Source organism: Chiloscyllium punctatum, chromosome 32 (assembly GCF_047496795.1).
Source record: "Chiloscyllium punctatum isolate Juve2018m chromosome 32, sChiPun1.3, whole genome shotgun sequence".
Classification (NCBI taxonomy): domain Eukaryota; kingdom Metazoa; phylum Chordata; class Chondrichthyes; order Orectolobiformes; family Hemiscylliidae; genus Chiloscyllium; species Chiloscyllium punctatum.
Genome location: NC_092770.1, coordinates 70,850,399 through 70,862,625, shown reverse-complemented (window position 1 = coordinate 70,862,625; position 12,227 = coordinate 70,850,399).

Genomic DNA, 12,227 nt, shown 5'->3' with positions numbered 1-12,227 from the left:
AGTCACATTCTATATGCACCTTGTACAAAGAAACACATATGCACTCCCATTTATTCTATTTTGAAAACTTCAGCTTTGTGGGAAAAACCTACATCCTTCTCCAGCTAAATAGACTGCATTGTTTTAGTTACGAGTTTAGTTGTAGCATTTGAAGAAAAAGCAGTTGCCTTTCCTGTCAATAAAAATGTTTTGCATCTCTCACCTACCTTATTCACTTCTCCTGCAGTCACAACAGTGATTCCCACTGGTTTCCTGTTGTATTCAAAGCTATAATTTAATGTTTGGGAGTTCCTTTTCTGGACTTATTCTTACAATACAAAACCCAATATGTCTTATGGGCCTCCCCCAAAATTCCAGCATTCTGAAGGAAGATGTCTCATAATTATTATGGAAACACTTTGATTTTACTTCCAACCTCAGCACTGTCCTTGCTGGCCTGAAGAGGAGATGACGGGACATCCCCAACTGTCCTTTATTTACCCTTTCACTCCCCCACTTTTCAAGTTTGCAGGGATGATGTAAAATATATTTAATTCCATGGGTCCACTCACAATCAGCCATTTTGACAGCATGTCTAGCAATTACAACCCTCTGGACTTCAACATGGGTTTTTATTATAAGAGGTAATGAGGCTTAAAATCTTTGAAAAGAATCTCTCCGAGAGCTTCTTACATGGAATTATATTTATTTCTAATGCCCGTACCCATCTGGCAAAATTACTTTCAAATTCAGTGTTGGCTTGTCCAATTTATCTTCTTAAATTTTAAATTGTTCACCTGCACTCTCAGCTATGTAATAAATGGCAGTTTGACCAGTCTGAAGGCTGTCATTAAGTAGGTTTCTTGTTACTCAAAGACTCCTGGTACAAAATTATGAGGGGCACGGATAGGGTAAATAGGCAAAGTCATTTCCCTGAGGTCAGGGAGTCCAGAGCTAGAGGTTTAGGGCGAGAGGGGAAAGATATAAAAGAGACCTAAGGGGCAACTTTTTCATGCAGAGGATGGTACGTGTATGGAATGAGCTGCCAGAGGATGTGGTGGAGGCTGGTACAATTACAACATTTAAGAGGCATTTGGATGGGTATATGAATAGGAAGGGTTTGGAGGGATATGGACCGGGTGCTGGCAGGTGGGACTAGATTGGGTTGGGATATCTGGTTGGAATGGACAGGTTGGACCGAAGGGTCTGTTTCCATGCTGTACATCTCTATGACTCTACCTACTTCACTACTTCAAAAAATAACAGAGCTGTAGCTTACTGTCTTTTGGCTCAGTACAAGCTGGGTTGAGTTGAAATAAGTTACTCTTGCTGCAGGGCTGAATGGGTTTTCTTGCCTACTCTTATCGAACTCTACATTGAGTTTCGGCCCCCATGGTGAGAATCACGCCTTATGTTGGCCTCATCTTACCATGGAACCACTCGCTATTCACCACGTATCCTGGAATTGACCTGACAAAGGAGCAGCGTTCTGAGAGCTTGTAATTTCAAATAAACCTGTTGCACTAGAACCTGGTGTCATGTGACTTCTGACTTTATCCTGGAATAGACTGGCATCCTTGGCACAGGGTGTCATCTTTAAAAAGGCCTTTGTTCATCCAGACAGGTACTGTCAGGCTGAAGGTGCATGGCAAGATTTCTGACATTTGCCCTGGATATAGCCGATGACAGATATTGGTACCGTACTTTGTGGATAGGCACCTGGATGTCCTGCTGGATGGGTTGGTATAGATGCTGTAAATACTATTCCCCCAGGACCAGCTGTAGAGGCCATGACGTAGACCATGCAGACCTGACCTGAGGTTGCCACTCAGATTAAAATGGTCTCAGTTGTCTGGAGGTATACTCAAAACTGTAGGAAGGAAGTCAATGTCTTTCTTAACTCCATAAATGCTGCCACCTTCTCATCCAAACCTCACAGTCACTCTATCGCTGTTATTGTACCCATCTCCCAGCAATGATCATGTTCTCCCACTCTTGCTATTGTCTGCAACATCTTTGCTACACATCGCCCACCTCCAACCCATGACACATTAGCACTGGATACCCTCTGTGCTGGATTAGTGGTGCTGGAAGAGCACAGCAGTTCAGGCAGCATCCAACGAGCAGCGAAATCGACGTTTCGGGCAAAAGCCCTTCATCAGGAATAAAGGCCCTCTGTGCTGCCTACTCACTCACTTGGGACATGTCCTTACCTGCATCTACAGGAAAAGCTGTTCCATCCACATTCCTCTTCCATAATAGCTGCTTCTCTTTCATTCCAGGAGGAAAATGGCCCACAATAAGGCAGAAGGAGTCAAGACAGGTGATGTGCTGCCCGACATTCGGTTCCTCATCCCTTATGAGGCATGAATCCTGACTCTGACCAGCACAATCAGGGCTTAGACTGGTATTGGAGACTGCCCTTGTCTTCCTGTGCCAGGACCTACTGAGCGAACGCCGTCCCCCTTGACTTGACCGAAGACTGGGGACAACAAGCTTCATGGCTTTGTGCCTGCACTAAACAGCACGCAAGACATCAGTATTATGTGCCTGAGATCCCTAGCTGAGGGGCAAAGTGCAATAAAGTGGGCGGCATGGTGGCACAGTGGTTAGCACTGCTGCCTCACAGCGCCAGAGACTCGGGTTCAATTCCCGCCTCAGGCGACTGACTGTGTGGAGTTTGCACATTCTCCCCATGTCTGCGTGGGTTTCCTCCGGGTGCTCCGGTTTCCTCCCACAGTCCAAAGATGTGCAGGTCAGGTAAATTGGCCATGCTAAATTGCCCATAGTGTTAGGTAAGGGGTGGGTTGTGCTTCGGCGGGGCGGTGTGGACTTGTTGGGCCGAAGGGCCTGTTTCCACGCTGTAAGTAATCTAATTTAAAAAACAAGGCAATGCAAGGCAGGGATGCCATGAGCATTTCAGTAGGGTCAAAGAGAGTGTGCCATGACAACGACAGAACAGCTTGGAGTTACAGCCTGGTCCAGTCCATGAGCTGGGTGTACTTCTCCGAATGTACAGTGTCCTTGCTGCAGCATTACAATGAGTGTTGCCACTGCAGACTTGAAGTACAGAAGCATGGATTGGACATGTGCTGAGGTTTGATAGAGGATGGCAAACATCATACACCCATGTCTATGAAGATGGGAATGCATGTGACTGTTCCCCATGGAGCATACCCTGAGATGTTGGCATCTGGTATCCAACATTGACATCATTTGGAGGAAGCAGTGAGTTGAATCCCAAAGTTTTCCAATGGCTAGTTTGTTTGGTGAGTTTAGTCAAGATCGCAACCAGAATATTAACGTGGCAAGTAGGGATGCTAACATGGTAGTTAAAATGCAGTGATGAGCATCAATTGGGAACTTGCCACTGCTGAGTGAGAATCTCAGGACACCATTTAAGAAAAACATAAAAGATGCAGTGAGATTATCCTGACATTAAGATGACTCTCACTGAATATTTCACCACACATCTCACCTCAGTCCCTTAAGATTCCACCTTATGGAGCTAAAGTGTACGCCTCAGATTCCTACTTGATTATCAGGTTACCAAAAAGAACATTTCCAGATATGTTTTAACTATATAATAGTGTCCAACTTTCATTTCACAGTTTATCGTCCACAACCCCTTATGGTTTGCCAGGCCTCAGGTATGGATGGCAAATTTCCTCCCCTAAAGGACATTTTTGAATGAAATTGTCATGGCCACCATTACTGAGGCCAGTTTTATTATTTGGATTTATTAACTGAGTTTAAATTTCACCAGCTGCCCTACCAGGACTTGCATTTTGAAGACCACTGTCTATATAACCTAGGCAATCTTGGCAATACAACTATTATCAATTATGTTGGGGTAGTTAACTGAATTGAATGGTATGTCATAAATGTGACACCATTTTGTAATATTGTTGTGGTGTAGAAATGTTTTTGTGTTTTGGGACTGGTCTGTAGAGATTCAGGTGAGTTTAGACATTCAGTAATTCATTCAAAACTATTTTACATTGTGTATGACAATATTTAGCAGTTTCATAAGTCATTTGGGTTTTCTATTGTAAGTATGTTGGTGTATAAATTTTGTAAATAGCTTGTTTGACACTACAGTTAGCACTTTTGAGGTGAAAATTGTGCTAAACGTAACATTAGTCTGCTGGCATACATTTTGGACAGGCTGATCTCTGCCAAAGTAACCAACTTGGTACAGTGAGCCCCAAGTTTTGTAACTTTAGCAGTCTTTATATACTGTATGAATGTATAAAGTATTGCAAAGAAGTCTTCTCTTCCAATATTAAACATTTTCATGTTTTATAATTGTGCAGTACAACAGCAGGTAATGCATAAAATGCTGCTTTGTCACATTGGATACCAAAATTGGGATGAATTTTGAGGGGAAATAGCTGCTGTCCTAGCAAATGATGTTGCAATGGCTTAACCCTCAAAATAAAGACAAGCTAAAATTGTACCAACAAAAATGGTGGTTGATGGGAAATGTTCATCCTGGAGTCCAGTTACTAGTGGTGTACTACAAGGGTCAGTGTTGGGTCCACTGCTGTTTGTCATTTTTATAAATGACCTGGATGAGGGTGTAGAAGGGTGGGTTAGTAAATTTGCAGATGACACTAAGGTCGGTGGAGTTGTGGATAGTGACGAAGGATGTTGTAGGTTACAGAGAGACATAGATAAGCTGCAGAACTGGGCTGAGAGTGGCAAATGGAGTTTAATGTGGACAAGTGTGAGGTGATTCACTTTGGTCGGAGTAACCGGAATGCAAAGTACTAGGCTAATGATAAGATTCTTGGTAGTGTCAATGAGCAGACAGATCTCGGTGTCCAGGTACACAGATCCTTGAAAGTTGCCACCCAGGTTGACAGGGTTATTAAGAAGGCATACAGTGTTTTAGCTTTTATTAACAGAGGGATTGAGTTCCGGAATCATGAGGTTATGCTACAGACGTACAAAACTCTGGTGCAGCCGCACTTGGAGTATGGTGTACAGTTCTGGTCACCACATTATAAGAAGGATGTGGAAGCTTTGGAAAGGGTGCAGAGCAGATTTACGAGGATGTTGCCTGGTATGGAGGGGAGGTCTTATGAGGAAAGGCTGAGGGACTTGAAGCTGTTTTCGCTGGAGAGAAGAAGGTTGAGAGGTGACTTAATAGAGACATATAAGATAATTAGAGGGTTAGATAGGGTGGACAGGGAGAGCCTTTTTCCAGGAATAGTGACGGCGAGCATGAGGGGGCATAGCTTTAAATTGAGGGGTGATAGATATAGGACAAATGTCAGAGGTAGTTTCTTTACTCAGAAAGTATTAAGGGTATGGAATGCTTTGCCTGCAATGGTAGTAGATTCAACAAATTTAAGTGCAGTTAAGTCGTCATTGGACAAGCATATGGATGTACATGGAATAGTGTAGGTTAGACGGGCTTCAGATTGGTATGACAGGTCGGCGCTATAATGTTCTATGTTCTATAACATTATCCTGGGCCTTTGGATTATTAGTCCAACAACATTTTAACTTGTTATAAAAATAAGTATGGTAAAACAAAACCAAATTGGCCAGTGGGTCATATACAAGAACAAATCAGACTCAAATCGAAATAGTTTTGCAGACTTGAAGAAAATAGTTCTCAGGAGAGCAGGGATCGATATTGAACTCAGCTAAAGGCACCAAAGTAATAACAACAGAGGGAAAATATGAATGGAGAATATTATAATGGATCACAGTATTAGTACTAGAAAGGTCATAGACATGTTAGGAGTTAGAGGCCAAGTCGCTCTGTGCAGAGATATTAAGAGCTGCTTTCAGGTAGATTAATAGGAACTCCTAGAATATGGCAACGTTTTAAAATGGTCATGTTGTATCTGACTTTCTGCAGAAGATGATGCTGAGTTTTCAATAATACATTACGCTGTTGACTCAGTGCCAAACTGAATGGGGGTATGGTCCTGAATAGAATAAAAAACACATGGGAGAACTGGCTTCTTGCAGCATTCAACTGGAGATTCTCCAATCTGTGAGACTTGCTCTCTGTGAACCCCTCGATGTATATTTGAAATCTGTGACTGTTTCCATAAATTAGAAAGAGATTTGGTGATGCTATTAATTAAAAGAGGGCAATAGGTTCAAATCAGAAAATGACAGGCTGCTTACATTTACCTTCAGGTAAGATGCTAGAAGTGATCATTTAAGCTGCCCTGTATAGCTACACAGGCAGAGTAAGGTTTATTAAACAATCTGATTACGAGGGTAAAAAATATACTTATAGATTAGGAATGAACTGGCAAACAGGTCTCTTTTCCCTTGAAAGGAAACAGCTGAAGGGGTGATCTCATATAGGTCTTTAAAATTGTGAATCAATGTCATCAACCAGAACAGAGAGAATGTTTCCACGTGTAGGAAAGAGTATAACTGTCCGTCGTCAATGTAAAATAGTGAAGAAATCCAACAGAGAATTCAGCAGAAACGTCTTTACCTAAAGAGTAGGGAGAGTGTAGAACTCACTGCCCCATGGAATGGTCTAAGTGAATGGTGCACATGCACTTCAGGGAAGCTAGGTAAACATTTAAGGCTGAAGGGAAGAGATTGTTGCATTGGTCTGTTAATACCTGAAAGAGTTAACTGACATGTGAGATAAGCACCACCCCTTAAAGTATAAAGAACTATTCAGAAGGCTGTGGAGGCCAAGTCTCTGGATACTTTCAAGAAAGAGTTGGATAGAGCTCTTAAGGATAGTGGAATCAAGGGTTATGGGGATAAGGCAGGAACAGGATACTGATTGAGGATGATCAGCCATGATCATAATGAATGGTGGTGCTGGCTCGAAGGGCAGAATGGCCTACTCCTGCACCAATTGTCTATTGTCTATTATTGTCTATTGTCTATTCCTGGGTGAGTGGGGGTGAGGGTCAGATAAAGTGCCAGGTGAGTAGGGTTAGGATGCTAGGTAAGTGAGATGCTAGGTGGGTGAACTATAGGCCTTAAGATACTACAATCGTAGGGAGGTACAGTGCATTGTGGCAAAAGGACCAGGTAAGTGATGAAGTATTTAGGGCAGGTTGGTGTGGGTGGGAGATATCAGGTCCAGCAAGGGAGGGCCGGGAAGTCGGGAAGAATGGGTGTCAGGTCCGGCCTGAGAATGGGTGCTCAGATTATAGGTGAGTGGAGAAAGGGGTGGCTTGTCCAAACCAGGTAGACAGGGTGTGTCAGGTATCAGACATGGTTGGAGAGGATGGGAGTGTCCAGTCCAGTAGCAGGGTTGCCATGTCCTAGGGAGGGGTGATGTCAAGACAGTGTCTGGAGGGTGTTAGGTGTTTAGGGAGGGGTCGGGGGTAATTTGAAGGGGTTAGTTGAACAGTTGCTCAGAACTAATGCAGATTTTTTCTGAGTGTAGCCGGTCTCAAGATTATGAGAGGGCTTCATTCTTGAGCATGTTCATAGTTCAGAACACAATAAAGTACAATATAAAGTAGCCATTCATAATGCAAACATTTGTACGTCAGATCTTTATAATTACGTAATGTTAATATAGTCTGTCTGGGATCTCATTGGTAGCTTTGAGTGTCTGTAAGTCCGACATTTGGAAATTGGAAATTACCCGTAAGTAATGACCTAACTGCAGTGAAACTCTGCATATTATCCAATTTAAACAGATGCTTTTGGAGTGTTCCAGGAACAGAGGAATTTCCCAGAAGAATCCTCGGAGTCTGTAGCGATGGGGATTCTGCAGGGTCCTCATTTGCAATTCCCATCTATGCCTCAGAAACCATTTTTGACCATCAGAAAGTCTGGGCCAATATTCCCAGATTTAACTGAAAGCTAGATACCACTGCTTTTAGTAGTTGCTGTTAAGACAACAGCATCAGTGACGCTAAGAGATAGCAAAGGTATTTGGCCACTTCGTTAAAGGATTGAAAATTCTGAGTTTTAATTCCATGGTGGTTGAGATTGACTTAAACTGCTTCATGCCAGCACAACTAATCAAGCTAAATTATAGCTGTATCTTTACACTAATTGAAACACAGCTAGACATAGGGTATGTGACTATATTTAATAAAGAGTTCATCCACAAAGCAGATTGCCAGCCTATTGCTTTATTGTTTTAATATGCTGAATAATATCATTACAAATTTTGCGATGGTTCAGCAGTACAGGCAACAAAAACAGTGCACATGTGTATCCAACCTGCTTTCCATACTGCTGTTGCGAGGTTAGTCAACATCTTACCAGTTCTCTCACATTTCCTTAATTTTATTCACCAGCAGAGTTCATTTTGGGTGCAATTGGTAATCCATGTACAAATTACACCTGTTTTGAAAGTTTTTTTTTAGAATTGCTGAATTTCTGCACATATTCATTTGCATGCTTCAGAACACAATACCTGCCAAGAACTAACCTAAGTAACATTGCTTCGAGCTCTCAACCCAGTAATCTGGTTTGCACTGCACTGTGAAAGTATTAAACCTGGCTACAAAATGGCAGCCCCCAGTCACTCTATCCTAGTAGTGGTCACAAGACTATTACAAGTCAGGAGGCACATTCGTACAGATTGCTTTTCTCTTACAAACTGCTCTTTTTCTATACACTTGGTGCATTATCACATACATTTTGAGTTACCCAATACACACACAATTGCTTGCATGCATTAGTAGTTGGTAATTCTCACACGTGTTTGATTGATCAAATCATGCCAAATTATTTCATAAAGGCATGCATGTGCATTGACACTGATTGTTCATTTGGGTAATGCACCTTCCCAGGGAACGTCATTCCCATTTCATTTGTTGCTGCCGTAACACTTGTTTTCGTTCACTTTCTTTTGTTGGAGTTCTATATATTATCTTATATCTCACAATCAATATGTCAGTATACCTTTAAGAGATATGTTCATGATCTCTTCTCTGTAAACACAACACATTACCTGAGAATATAAATGTCTCGTCCTCAATCTTTATTGAGGATCACTCGAAGAATGACATGCTACTAAAAACATGCTGGTCTAACTACCAAATTAATACTAGCCCAGATGCTGTGTCTAAAGCATGCACTGTTTGTATGCAGTTGTGAGCTAGAATAAATATCCACTGGATTTTTCAATACTATCAATCAGCACCAAGATCCTGTTACAAGTGATAACATAAGCATTGCTGCATTAGATAAAATATCATATTGGAGGCAAAATGAAATCATGATTAATATTCATAGGTATTGTTAAAATAATTCTAATTTTTCAGGTGCAGATATTTGGAAACCTAATTATAGAAAAATTGGACAATAACTTTGGACATGTGAGACTGTAGACAATCAGCAGCTTTAGTCTTTGTAAGTATCAGACAGATCTGCAGACAGTGCATTAACAACAATGAAGGCAAGCTTAATTGGTGCAAATTTCTTCCCAAGATACAATAAGTTTTTAAGAATTCCTTACTTAATTAAAAATAAAAGCCTAAAGTTACAAATACAACCAAACCTAATGCCTGTAGACCTGCACAGTAGCACAGGAAGAGATAAATACCATGCAATTGTATTAAAAATGGCAGCTCTCCAAGCACAGCTCAAACATTTCTTGAGAGAAAAATATAGCTGAAATAAACTAACAAAAAATGGGGTTTTGTCCAATAAAAAGAGCTTACTTGTGTACTGGTGTCTAACAGTTCTGCCATTTTCTTTCCTCAGGTCAGTGTGAGATTTTAAAAAAAGTATGCATGGCAACATCACTTTCTATTTGCTAGGAATGCTATATATAGGCAGAAACCTGCAGCTACAAGCCTGCAATTCTGAAAGCAACAGTATTAAATGGATCATGTTCAGTGGAACAGCAGCTTTGATTTACACCAATACAATGTCAGTGACACACAGTTCCATGAGGCACGGCACAAACTTTTCAAGACTGAATCGTGGATAGCAAAAATCTCATTATGCATTGGGCACCGTCCAATGATACCTTTACAAAATTACAACTGTTGAAGTGGTTAATATTTGATAATACGAGTTGTAGACAATCCTGAGAAAAGAACTCGAAAAATCTTGCAGCCATTAGCAAGAAGAGGCTTTACAAGATTAACAAATCTGCTCTTTGCATGAACAGTCAGAATGATGTAGAAAAGATTTATGAAGTTCTTGAAGATAGATCAAATTAAGAATTAACATCAAGATTAACAGCTCATGTCACACAGGCAGCAATTCTAGGAGTCGATTGAGAGACAGAGCCAGAGACAGAGACCTGTGATTGGTTTGTGTTCAGCTGACCAGTCTCTCTGTCCAGTAAATTCAATCTGAAACCTTGATGAATGCTATATTATTTTCTCCCATTAGTTGCAATACGTAGATGCCTTTAACCAAGTAGTTAAAAGACTTTGTAATTAGTTTTTCAATGGCACTGTGTTTCCCAAACAACAAAACAGGTGGAAGGAGATTGAAGAACAGACAGTCTTGGCAAGCAAAATGATCACATCAACTAACCCTGCAGACTGGTGCTATTGAACTGCAGTTCCCAGCAATTTTTTCCTTTACCCATAAACCCTTTGCTTTTGTTTTTAAATTCATGTCTGTCTGTATGCGTGCTTCATAGGCTTAATAGAGGCTGGAGATTGGACAAGTGCAATCATAGCTTAATGGTTCATTTTTATTTTTTTTCCTCCAAATAACCCATGGCTGTGTGTGTGTATGCATCAAGACACAGTAAAAAAGACATCATTGTGCAAAGACTTTATTCTATATTTTTCCACCTCCAGAAAAATACCCACAAGGCTAGTGAAACATTAACAAGCAAAGCCTGATAAAAGCAATGCTTACATCAAAAATTGAAGCGGGGGGGGTGTAGGGAGAGAAGGAGGGGACTAAATCAAATAGATTTGGAAGGGGAAATAAAGCAGCCATAAAGTCATGGCATCCTACAGCACAAGGAGAGGTCCTTCAGCCCTAACTAGTCCATGCCAACCAAAATGCCCATCAAATGCTAACCCCATTTCCCTGCACTTGGCCCATATCCTTCTAAATCTTTCCTATCCATGTATTTATCCAAATGCATTTTAAGTGTTGTCAATGTATCTGCCTCAACCACTTCCACTGGCAGCTCATTCCATTTGCATACCACCCTCTGTGTAAAAACGTTGCCCCTCAGGTTCCCTTTTAATCTTTCCCCTCTCACCTTGAACTGATGCCCTCTAGTACTCGATTTCTCAAGCCTTGGAAAAAGACTGAGTGCATTCATCCTATCCATGCCTCTCATGATCTTATATACTTCTATAAGATGCGTCCTCAATCTCCTATGCTCTGAAAAAAAAAGCGAGTTTGTCCACCCTCTCCCTATAACTCAGACTGTTGAGTCCTGACAACATCCTTGTAAATTTCTTCTGCACTCTTTCCAGTTCAATAACATCCTTCCTATAACAAGGTGACCAAAACTAAACACAATGCTCCAACTGCGGCCTCACCAACATCCTGTTTAACTGCACCATAACTTCTCAACTTCTATACTCAATGTCCTGACTAATGAAGGCCAGAGTGCAAAAGCCTTCTTCACTGCCCTGTCTACCTCTGACTCCACTTTCAGAGATCCCTCTGTTTCACTACACTACTTAAGGCCCTACCATTCACCAGTCAATCCCCCTCAGTACCCTCCTCTCCCTTAAGGCATTGACAGCATTGCTGGTCACCACATATTCCCATTCCAATGACATCCAGGCTCAAACATAACCATGGCTGAGGGGTGGGCAGTTGGCAGAGACAACCCGCTTCAAGGCCCACTGCCTGGATCTGTTTATAGCCAGCCTGGCATCTTGATGGTTCATTGCCATTTACTTGTAATTAGAATGTACTTATTTGTAATAAACAGCAATTAAGTGTAGAACCTGTTCAGTGTTTTCAATGACCTTGATTCCAACAGGCAGGTAAATCAGGAAGTTTACAAGCTTTGATTAGATTATTATGTTTGTGGTGAGGTGGGGCTTGAGAATCACTGCACTTTCCCAAGTGGGTTGCAACAGTGACTGGTACAAATAGAAATTATCAGAGGCTTATTATGTTAATTACTGCCTCTATACCCATTGAAGCATTGAGGAAGGATCTTTAGGGCAAGACAAAAGAGAACACCATTGGTGCATTACTTGAGGATAGAGGCAAATAAAAATCCTTATTGGCAGACTAGCAACAATTACTCACTTTAGGTACAACCAACATGATTGCTTTGGTCAGCAAAGGGCAGTAATCCAACAATTGCAGTTTGTTGCGCTTAAGGTATCCGGCTTTTT